This window comes from Cornus florida, unplaced genomic scaffold (genome assembly GCF_030987335.1).
Source record: "Cornus florida cultivar Cherokee Brave unplaced genomic scaffold, ASM3098733v1 CherokeeBrave_3.0.0_Hap2_Chr10, whole genome shotgun sequence".
Classification (NCBI taxonomy): Eukaryota; Viridiplantae; Streptophyta; class Magnoliopsida; order Cornales; family Cornaceae; genus Cornus; species Cornus florida.
In genome coordinates, this window is record NW_026775580.1 from 17167026 (window position 1) to 17178791 (window position 11766).

General features: G+C 35.5%; 1 long non-coding RNA gene across 1 annotated transcript; it reads left to right on the forward strand.

Moving 5' to 3' along the window:
* The first annotated feature begins 10372 nt into the window (after window positions 1-10372).
* LOC132278980 (uncharacterized) lies at window positions 10373-11467 on the forward strand. Its single transcript, XR_009471183.1, has 3 exons — window positions 10373-10472; window positions 10657-10701; window positions 10990-11467. It is a non-coding gene; the product is annotated as an uncharacterized LOC132278980 (long non-coding RNA).
* Window positions 11468-11766: the final 299 nt, after the last annotated feature.

Sequence of the window (11766 nt, forward strand, 5' to 3'; positions counted from 1 at the left end):
TCCCCATGCATTACATGGAATGACATGCAAAAAATTTCAAAATTTTTTCCATGCATGGGAAGGTTGCATTCATGGAAAAATGTTGCCACATTTTCAAAATGCATACCTTAATGGGAATGAAGTTGCCACTTTCTAATGCCATGCGAGGTTTACAATTTCCATCTCAATGTTGCAGTCCAGTTTAATGATTCCATAGCATGCATTCATGCAATGCATAAGAATACTGCTAGCACACTATGCATGAAAATGCATCCAATGCATGCACTAGTGCCCATTGTCAACCCACAATGAAGATGTCCAGTTGAGTGCTCGAAACCAAACATCCTGAGGCTACTGCTGTGATTTCGAGCAATCTACCTTCCCTGTCGAGTGCTCGCTGCTGCCTCCAATCTTGCTTGCACCACTGTCCTAATTTCGAGCACTCGAAGACCAAGCTTCGAGTGCTTGCAGTTGCCTACCTCAGTTCCGCGGCTACTGCTTCTAATTCGAGCACTCGAAGACCCCATGTTGAGTGCTCGAATTACACCCCACTCTCTCCTCACTCAACCCCGAGCCTACTGTCCTATCTTCGAGCACTCTACTTCAATGCTTAGAGTGCTCGAAAAACAACCCCAGCAGCAACCCCCTTCCTCTATCCATCATTCTTCATCTCTCTTCCTCATCCACTCTTTAACTCTCGGCTACCACCAAACCCATTCTCACTTCTATCTCTTCCAACCATGCAACCCATTCCCAGCTCCGGCCAACTTCCCCTCATCAACATCACATCACAACCCTCTCCCAAATCCACTACACCTCTCTCGGCAACCATGCACACCATCCTCCAAACTCAACCTCTCGGCACCCTTAAAATCCAACACAACTATCCAAACCCACCACCTCATGCATGCACCTCTCCATACATGCTTATCCATTTCCTTCCACTCCCCATGCATGCTTACCCACCCATCTATCAATCTCTCATCCACATCTTCCATTAACCACAACTAATGGGCCTTGTGTTCTCCATTGTTGGGTAAGTGTCTACCTTCTTTTTCTTTTAATTTTTGATCCATGGAGGCTGGGAGTTGTGATTGTTTGGGAGTTGTGTATTGCATTTGCAGGGCCAAATTTTTGGATTTTCTCATCTCTAATCAACCTTTGGCCCTCTTCCTTTTTGTCTTGCACACCACGTGTTTGACGAATTGCCTAAGCCAACTTTATCTCTCTAAATGCACGGCTTTTGGCATTATTTTGTTTTCCATTTTACACTTATGACTCATGTGTGCCAATTTGTATTTTGTATGGATTTTTACCTTGCAATCACATTCAGGTTAGTATTTTTCTTTCTGTTTTGATTTTTCTTAAGAGACCTATGCTTTCACCTGTGTACATTAGTTCTGTTTTGATAGGTCTTCATGTCCAAGTTTGGGGGACGCCGTTGCGCACTCACATGGCTGAACATCTACGTCGTCGTCACTCCACTTGGTATTATTGTTCTTTTACCCTCTTTGCGCTTATTTTGATTTACTTGTCTTCTCACATTGAGGACAATGTGACATTCAAGTTTGGGGGTGCATTTATGTATTTTTGGTTTTACATTTTTGCTAAGCAATGATAATGGAATTTGAAACCTGTTGGAGATGAAAGCATATGTTTAAAACTTTGTGTATAGAAGCAGCTGATATTTTTGAAAATAAAGAAAATTTGAGTTGAAATGATCATGTAGATTCAAATTAGTCTGTATAAATGTCTCAATTAAATTCTCGCTGGATTTGACACTCTTTTAAGCTTCACAATGCACAGATGCACATTGGAAACTTAACTGTGAGGCATGCAACTTGATTGACCTTGACCTTGCCCTAGTTAATCTGATTTGATGAACCTAATGGATGAATACTTTTGGCATGAATCTAAAAAAAAAAAAAACTAAAAAGGAAAGAAAATAATGACCAGTTGACGTTCGTAGCCTTTCCAACTCGAGCTATTAAGCCCTATGAGTGTCTCTACACTTAACACCCTAAAGCCATCTGGTTTGGGAGTTGTTGGCCTAACGCTTGCTACAAGGGTTGGTTAGAAAGCTTAAAGGACTTAAACATTGCACGGTCATTCAAAAAAAAAATAAACTGGTAATAAACATGGTTCGTTGGAGTTCGTAGCCTTTCCAACTTGAGCTATTAAGCCCTATGGAGTGTCTCTACACTTAACACCCTAAAGCCATCTGGTTTGGGAGTTGTTGGCCTAACGCTTGCTACATAGGTTGGTTAGAAAGCTTAAGGGACTTCAGCATTGCACAACCATTCTATTTTTCGCTTATGAGTTACAATAAATTGTCAACAAGCAACAAAAGTTGTCTTGTAAATAAAATCATGCCTTAGGGACCTCATTTAAAGGGGAATTTAATGATTTGAAAACTTGTGCTTTGGAATTGGAAAAGAAAGTAAAAGCCGCATGTTGAGAATCCAATTCACTTTCACTGAAGCTAGAGTTGATTTCCATTCAAGAGATGATAATTGAGTTATTTATATAGACTTTGATGTTGATGCATGTATGTGGAAATGTATTTAGCCAATTTTTGTATCAATGCTTCATATATGCAAGGTAGTTTTCCCAATGACCCCATCTCTAGTTTTTGTCTGTTTCAAGTTGTATTTGAGCTATGTATCTATCTCATTTTACCATGGATGATATTTTTGTAGTAGCATGCCCATGGTTGTCTTTTCATTAAGTTTTTCATTGTAGTTTTGCTAAGGGACTAGCAAAATGTAAGTTTGGGGGTGTGATAAGCGCTGAATACTGTATATTTAAGCGCCCTAAATTGCATTAGTTAAGTCCGTTGTTTGTTTAATTAAGTAGATTATCTTCATTTGTGTGTATGTATATATTTTCAGGTCCATTTGCCAAAAAAGGAGCAAAATCAAGGCTTTGTGGAGTTTTGGCCATCAAAAGGCACAAGGCTGAATTTCTGGCAGCAGTGGATCCTGAACTTTGCTCGCCATTTTGACCTTCCTAACTCAAGAACTGGACTTCCCTTATAACATGAAAGATTTAGAGCTCTGAATCAGCTTTCCAAATCTTCAAACGGTTTGTCATTCGGAGCTCGGAGCAGAGAGTTATGGCCTTGTTACCAGAGGCGCGCAGAACTGCCTGGCAGCAATGAAATTCTGCCTTAATCTTCATTTTCGACCAACTATCCTTGCGAATTGGATCTCCACTAAAACATGAAATATTTAGAGCTCTGAATTAGCTTTCTAAATCTTCAAACGGTTCATCATTCGGAGTTCGGAGCGCAAAGTTATGGCTGTTTAACCGAAGTAGGTCTGGGCGGAGCAAGGCAAGAATGGAGCATTCTGCTCCAATTTCGAGTGCTCGAGCCCTTATTTCGAGTGCTCGAACTTAGGGCAGAATTGCATCCGGAAATGGCCCATTTTCAGCCACTTGCATCTTGGGTTCCTCAATTCTAATTTCCCTCTTTAATGGTTGGTTGGAGATGTTGGTTGGTGGGGGTTTCTAGAGCCTTATCTCTAGAAGATAAGAGGGGGAAGCCACACAATATGATTGAGCTTCATTTTACAAGATTAGAGGAGAGAGAAGAGAGCAAGAAAGGTGTGTTCTTGGAGCTAGAAGAGGGGAGCTCGAAAATGGAGGTCAAGGCTTTGCTTCCTCCTTCCTCTAGTGCATCAATGGGTAACTAACTCCCTTCTAGGGAGGTGATGAAACTCCTTCTTGTAAGCATGTCTTATTTTTGATTTACATTTGGGGATGTAATGTATATATATAACCTTTCCATGAACTAGAGCTTTATTTGATGTAAGAGCTTCAATGTCTATTAATGATCATTTTGAGTTTAAAATCTTGTCTTAAGATTGTTTCCTCTTATGATTATTTTGCTTCCATTTTCATAGTGACAATGAAGATGAGTTTATGGAAATGTTTTTATTGGCATGATGCTTGGGAAATTTGATAGTCTATAGCTTAGGGTTCTCTTTTGATAGATTATTCTTGATTCCTAATGTCATGTGCTTCTACTATGTGATTAAGGGCTTGATAACTCTATGCTTAGTGAGTATGTCTAAGGTTGCAACCTAGTTTAGGTAACCAAAACATGCAATACTTTGATAAGTTATTCTTTCCTATTGATTTCATAAAAATTCTTGAAGGTAATGTAGCAATTTTATGTTGTTGCATTTCATGGTTTTATGTATATATTATTCCCCAAGTAAATCATGTATTAACATGCTTATGGATAGGTAGTGGATTCACTTCCCTAGCCCTCTCTACCTAGATCTCCTTCCTTTACATTTACTAGCATTCTTGTTTTATGCACACTTCAATTACTAGCTTAGTGACAAACCAATCAACAACTCCTTATTACACCTTATCATTCTTAAATAACTCTAGATACTTAGGTTGCCTTAAGACTAGCGCAGTCCCAGTGGTTCGACTTACCCGACCAATAGCCCTATTTTACAATGATTCGTGCTATTGCGAAGGTTGATGTATAGTTGATCAACCGATCAGTAAACAGCATGAGTGTTGACAATAACCTTATTGTCCCTGGGATCATAAAATAATCCACCTCTAGTGCCCTTAGGATAGCCAACAAATAAGCATGTATCTGATCTTGCTTCCAACTTGTCTATGCATATGATTTAAACTAGGTTTCTGTCCAAGCCACAGCTCATATGGTGTTCCTGAAACAGACTTGGACGGAACATAGTTCAAGATGTACATCGGCGATTTTAAGGCTAATCCCCAAAATGATAGAGGTAATGTAGCAAAACTCATCATAGATCTAACCATGTTAAGCAAAGTTTTGTTTCTCCTTTCTCCCACTCCATTCTATTGGGGCAGTCAGGTATGGATAACTGGCACACAATACCCTCATTGACCATATGATCCTTGAACTCCCCCAAGAGGTATTCACCTCCTCGATCAGATCGAAGTGTTTTGATAAGTTTACCTAATCTACTCTCCACTTCTGCCTGAAACTCATGGAATTTTCCATAAGCTTTCTGACTTGTGTTGCATTAGGTAAAATATATTCAAAATGTAAATAATCATCAATGAAAGTGATGAAGTACTCAAACCCTCCTCTCTCTTGGGTGTTCATGGGACCACAAACGTTTGTGTGCACCAACTCTAATTGTTCTTTGGCTCTATATCCTATAGCTAAGTAAGCCCTTCAAGTCATCTTTCCTTCAATACAGAATTCACAAGTTGGCATAGGCTCCTCTGCCTCACAAGGTAATAATACTTCTTTAACCAACTTTTGAATCCTATTTTGATTAATGTTGACCCAATAATAGATGCCAATGATACAATGAGTTTGGAAAAACTGCTTTTCTTTTAACATTCAATCTAGATGAAGTTGCATTTAATTCATAATTTTGCATTTGATATGAGCTAGGAGTTAAAATATATAGACTATCTTTCAATGCACCAGAAGTTATAACACAACCATTTAATTTAATTAAAACATTTTTTCCAAAAGAAAAAATATAGTTTTTGCAAACCAACGAAGAAACTGAAATTAAATTTTGCCTAACATTTGGCGCATAAAGACAATCTTCTAAAATAAGATTCCTCATACTATCAAACTGTATATGAACCATTCCCACTACTTTAGCTTCCTCCTTGGTATTAGATCCCATATGCAAGTATATCTCTCTTTCATTGAGGCTTCGGGATTCATGGAATCCCTGCAATGAATTCCAAACATAATTAATGGCTCCAAAATCTATGCACCAGGAATCTATAGATTCAACCACATTACATGCCTCAACAATGACTATACATTTTCCTTTGCCTTGCGTGCGAAGTGTTGGGCAGTTGGTTTTTAGTGACCCGGTTGACCGTAATGGAAGCAGTTTCCTTCGCCTTCAACCCGCACTTTCTTCTTCCCCTTATCCTTTTGGATCACTTTGTTTGGCACAAGCACAGTTTGGACACCATCCTTCTTCTTTTTCTTGCCCCTCCTCTTGGGCCTAGAAGTGGATGGTCCAGCAGACTGAGTGTAGTTGATAGATGCACCCTTACTTTTGATTATCCCTTTAAAGGTTACCAACTCATTCAAAAGTTCAGTGAGTGAGAACTCAAGCTTATTCATAGAATAATTAACCCTAAAAGAGTTAAATGAGTCTAGCAATGAAGCGATAATCATGTCAACCTGAAGTTCACCATCCAAGTTGCATCCAAGGATCTCAAGTTCATTTAGAAAACCAATCATTTTTAAAACATGATCCCGAACTGGAGTACCTTGGACCATATTGTTGGTCATCAAGTTTGTCATAGCAGTTTGGCGTGCACTCTTACCAACTTGTCCAAACATTTCCTTGAGGTTAAGCATGATGTCTGCAGAAGTGAGATAATGGAGATGTTGACTTTAGAGTACATTCAAGAGTGAAGCAAGAATGTAGCACCTAGTCATCTCATTTGCTTTATTTCATTTCTTAAAAACTTTATGCTCCTCAGGAGGATCCTCAGGCAAAGGTGGAGAAGGTCGGGGAGTAGTGAGCACATAATTGAACCCCTCATATGTGAGTACAATATCTAGTTGCCTTTTCCAATCGATATAATTAGGTCCAGTTAATCGATTTTCTTTTAATATATTTGCAAGTGAACTGAATGGATAGTCATGATAAATCTGCAAAATAAAAGCATTCATACAATAAATAAAGTGAATAAAAATACTCATGCAAAATAAAATAATTAATTAACTGTGGGTCCCTTAACCACATTGCATGAAAAATCGGACAATCAATATGCCAATAACTTATCTGGTTGGCGGAATTCATTATTGCTTATTGACGAGAAAAACTCATTATTTCCATATCTCTTTAGACAATGCCTTATCTATATATGAAATAAATCCCGATTATGTTTAGCCTTTCTAAAATCACCTAGTATAGACCACTCCATTGGGGAGCTAATACTATTGATTTTAGATTGAGTGTATAACGTAATTAATGCTCCAACGAAAAATCAAATATTAAATGTATTGCCATTATCAGCTTAGACTCTTTAAATCATGCGTAGGGCCTTATTTTTAAAGATCTGACTATAATGGACATTTAATAAATATATTTTTGTGAGACAACCATTCTTTTAATCTAGACTCTTTAAATCATGTGTGGGGCCTTATTTTTAAAGATCTAATCATAATGGTTATAATAACGAAGGCCATAGGGTAATGTATAAAAATCCCCACGCCCACTCAATTTTTAATTATACATAATTATGGTTTTCTATTCATGATTTAATGCATGCAAAATGCCTTGATTTTAATCTAATTAAATTTAGAAAATATCTGGATTTTAAATGATTCACTAATATTTAATTTAAGGCATTATTTTAAAATAATTTACAGAAATAATTTTTTATTTCCCAATAAATGCCCTCAAATTAATTAGTAATCAAATTTAATTTATCTTCATAATTTAATTAATATAAATCAAGCCATTTAGATAAAAAATCATGGATCCAATGCATGAACAATAATAATCACTATTAAATTATTCCATGCATCACATAAATAATTAAATCAAGACAGAAGCAAATTAAATGGCCAATGGAATCAGCTTTTAACATTTAAATACTTTTCTTGCTGTACGGGCGTCCTTCAACAGTCTTTAAACACCTATAGGAAGTTGGTACGCGTTAGGAGAAGCAAAACGGTGCTTGGAACGCGCCTGGAGGACCCCACACGAGCTGGCACGCGCCTAGGGAAGCTGGTACGCATCCCCACGCGCTGGTAATAGCAACAGGAGCTTGGCATGCGTCTTCATGCGCTGCCACGCACTGGTGACATCAATGGGCGCGTGGCATGCTCCATCATGCACTGCCACGCGAGTTAAAGTTCTGCATATGCTGGCGCGTGTTCCTCACGCACCAGCTTGATTCCAAGGTGCTAATTGCACCATGCCACGCGCCGCATGTGATCCTTCCCTCCTTCCTTGATTTGATCCAGCAGTAATAGATCAGGTTTCATGGTAAGGTTGTGTACCGCATCACACCTGATCCTGTGTCATCTTCTGGCTCACCGCCGGCGAGCCTCCGGTCACTGGAAAATCGCCGAAGAAATTCCAGAAATTAGGAAAAAAATTCTAGAAAATTCCGAAAAAATTTCAGAAAATTACTGAAGCCTAATTTAACCCTTTTGGACCTTCTTGAAGCTTTATAGCATTCTTTGATGAAGATTACATGACTTTAATAAATATTTACAATTTGAAATACAATGGAAAAATTAAATTACATCATTGAAATTTCGAATAGCTAAATCAAAGCCTTAATTACATTCATCCAAAAATAAAATTACATTGAATATACATATAAGCTTCATCCATGACCCAATCATACATCATCATCCATTCACAATTATACATACATCATCATGTATCAATATATATCAATATAATAAATCATACATCAACATACATCAATAAATATATATATATATATATATATATATATATATATATATATGTATATATAATTTGGATCCATGAAGATGATTTTAAATAAAACATGATCTCTAGTAACGAATTAAACTATGCTCTAATACCACTGTTGGGAAATGTGCAAGTTTTTAAAAAAACTTTTGAGGGATTTTCATATATGGATCTTGATTCATCATGTAGAGATAAGTTTTATGCAAAAATTAAAGATGATGTATCACTTAATTAACAATTTGAATACTTACATCAAAGGTCTAAGTAAACCTTTTAATCTTTCCTCTAACGTGAATGTTCTCACTTATTGTAGATCCCTTAGCAAGATCCTTTCTCCTTCTTCTTGATGATAATCTTCCCTTTAGGAATCACCAATATGCCTTGATGAATGACCTTGGAATCAAGGCTTGTGGTAGCCTCCTTTAGAAGAGAAAGCAAACCCTAAAAACTAGATAGAGAAACTATATTCCTTTTTCTTGTTCTAAAAGTCACACCCTAAAATATACATGAACCCATATATATATAGGCAAAATAAAGGTAAGAAAAGGAAATAATAAATTCTTCTCCATCTCTAATTCAAATTTCTCAATTCTAATATGACTCCAATATCAACTTGAGCTATGGGTGAGAATCCTTTGGGCTTACTATTTTCTTGGCTACTATAAATTAATAATTGGTCCGACCCATTAAACCATGGACCCAATTCAATTAATTCATAAATTAATTTCTACTCCACTAAAAGAAATTAATTGCACTCTAATTAAATAGTAAATAACCTCTAAGTCAATATTGCACTTTGACCCCTCTATGCATAATTATTTATCGGATAATTAATATAATTATGTTGTTACCTTTGATTATTTCTGGCTCGACCACAATAAAATATTTTGACAAAAATAATTATTTATTAAATAAATATATATAGAAAACATTTTGTCTAAAACATACGAAGGCCTTCGAATTTAATTTGTGATCAATCATAATCAAAACAAAATAAATACAAATAGCACTGATACAAATATTAAGAATATAAACCTCTAACTATTAATTACATAACTACCCAAAGTGCCGATCTAAGGATCCCGATGTATCTGCCGAACAAATCAAAGTAATTATTAATTAATAAAAAAGTCTATACTTCTCTTATGCTTAAGAATCAAAAGCCATGACTGTGATAGAAAGTAATTGCATAGGACAGCTCTCACAATATATCTCAATCTATCGTGGACTCGGTTCAAGTCTTAACTAATTAAATGTCCATCCATAATTACCAACTTTGAACCATTTATGATTACTAATTTATAACTTAGTATTAATTGCCATTACATACATATATAAATATATCTTGTAATCAAGTGGACACAATCAATTCCATAATGAATCGAAAAATAATACATTCCATTCACCAATTGTATAATGCCTTAATAATAATAGTCAGATAAGGAACCATGACTTTTATAATTCAAATAAGAATTTGCTATGCTAGGGCACACATATCCCGACAGGATTCTACAACTTCATTTTTGTCTACGATCTTAGAATATCTTTTTAGATACTAGCCCATTTTTGCCCAGATTATTGGAGCTTAAATTTTGAGATTTCATGGCTCTATATTTTGTTTCATCCCGATGGCCTTTATTTGCTTATGTTACAAAGTTTTATCATTAAAAAGGAAAATAAGGCCCTGCTTGATTTAGAACTCTCATAACAGTTTTCTGTTTTGAGAGTTACTAAAATCTAAAAACTGTCTTTTTTATTCTACTTGGATCTATTTTCACATAACAGTTTTAAAAAAACTGAGAACTTAGTGGTATCAGTTTTTAGAGAACAAATTTTTGTTGTTTTGGTAATTTTTGAAAACTAAGAGACCACATAATGAAAACACAAAGAACAAAAGTTGACTTAAAAACTGACAGAACCCTATATCTCGTTTATAACGAATGTCTTTGTTCTATCTCCTCAGCCAAAGAAGCCCTCTGTACCGTCCCTGTTCGTGCTCTCAGATTTCTTAGCCAAAGTCTCTCTTCAACCTTTGTTTATTTGGTAAGCAATTTTTATGTAACTTCATATCTATTTCTGTGTGTGTCCATAGATGCGTGTATATAGATATATAATTTATCAGTTTCTTTTTCCTTTTATTTGTGCTAAAGTTTGTCCTTTTTTTGTTGATAGAAATATTTGAATTTTATTTTAGAGAATTTATTATTATTTTTTCTTTGGCATGTAGAGGGCAGTGAGTATCACTCCATTAATGGCGCATCAACTTATTCAGGTATTCAATTGCTGATCTTTACCAGTTTTTTCCAGCTTCTAACAAAAATAATTCTCTTGCCAGCTAATATTATATGAAATCTTGCATTTCGGTCATAGTTCTAGATATCTGTTGCCCAAATTTCATATTATTCCTTCCATTGAGTAGTTCTCCTTTTACATTTCTTGGCTAAATTCTACACTGTTTCTCACATTAAATTATATTTCATAATCTCACATTTAATCTTTTGATTATGTCAAATAGTGTTTTTTCAAATTTTAAGAACATGGAACTTTAATTTTGTCATAGCTCTGTACGAGGCTGATGCACAGTTAGCCTTTTTGTCCAATCTTGAAGAAGAAAAAGGTGAAATAGTAGCAGTGATATTAGAGGATAGTGATCTACTAGCATACATCATCAAGAGAAGAATTTTTAGATCAAAAGCCTTTTGCAATTGTCTCATTCTCATCACTAAAGCAGGATCCCATTTCAACATTCTTCAACTTCAGAATTTCCTCACAAGCATCAGTCACTTGATTTCAAAAGCTTGTACAAAGCTCTATTCATTGTGTATGTAAGCTAAATTATATTGTCCTCTTAAACATTTTATCTTACTAGTTTTGGTTATTGTGGTGTAAGAAAGATATTGTAAACAGGGGGGTTGTTCTCGGTGATTTATTGTAAACAAAGGAAGTGATAAGTGAAGAGCGTGTGACAATAGTGAAAACACATGTACTAATCATTTTGTATTAGCGGATCTTAATTTGAGACAAATCATGTCACTAGAAGTAAATCTTGTAGTCCTTTTACTCTATTTTAAAGTAAACTAATAGTGTATTTGTGCAATTCTTATTAACTTGTTAAGAGTAAAGCACCTGTGACACTAGTTAATAAATAGTGCATTAGCAATTAAAATATCAAATATAAACTCTCATCTCTAAAACAGAATTTTTAACAATTTTTACAATCAAACAGAATTTTTAGTTTTTGTGTGTGTGTTTGATCTCTTTTTTGCGTTTTCTATTTAATTTTGTAACATACATACCAACATATGGTGAGTGTATGTATATATACATATACTAATTG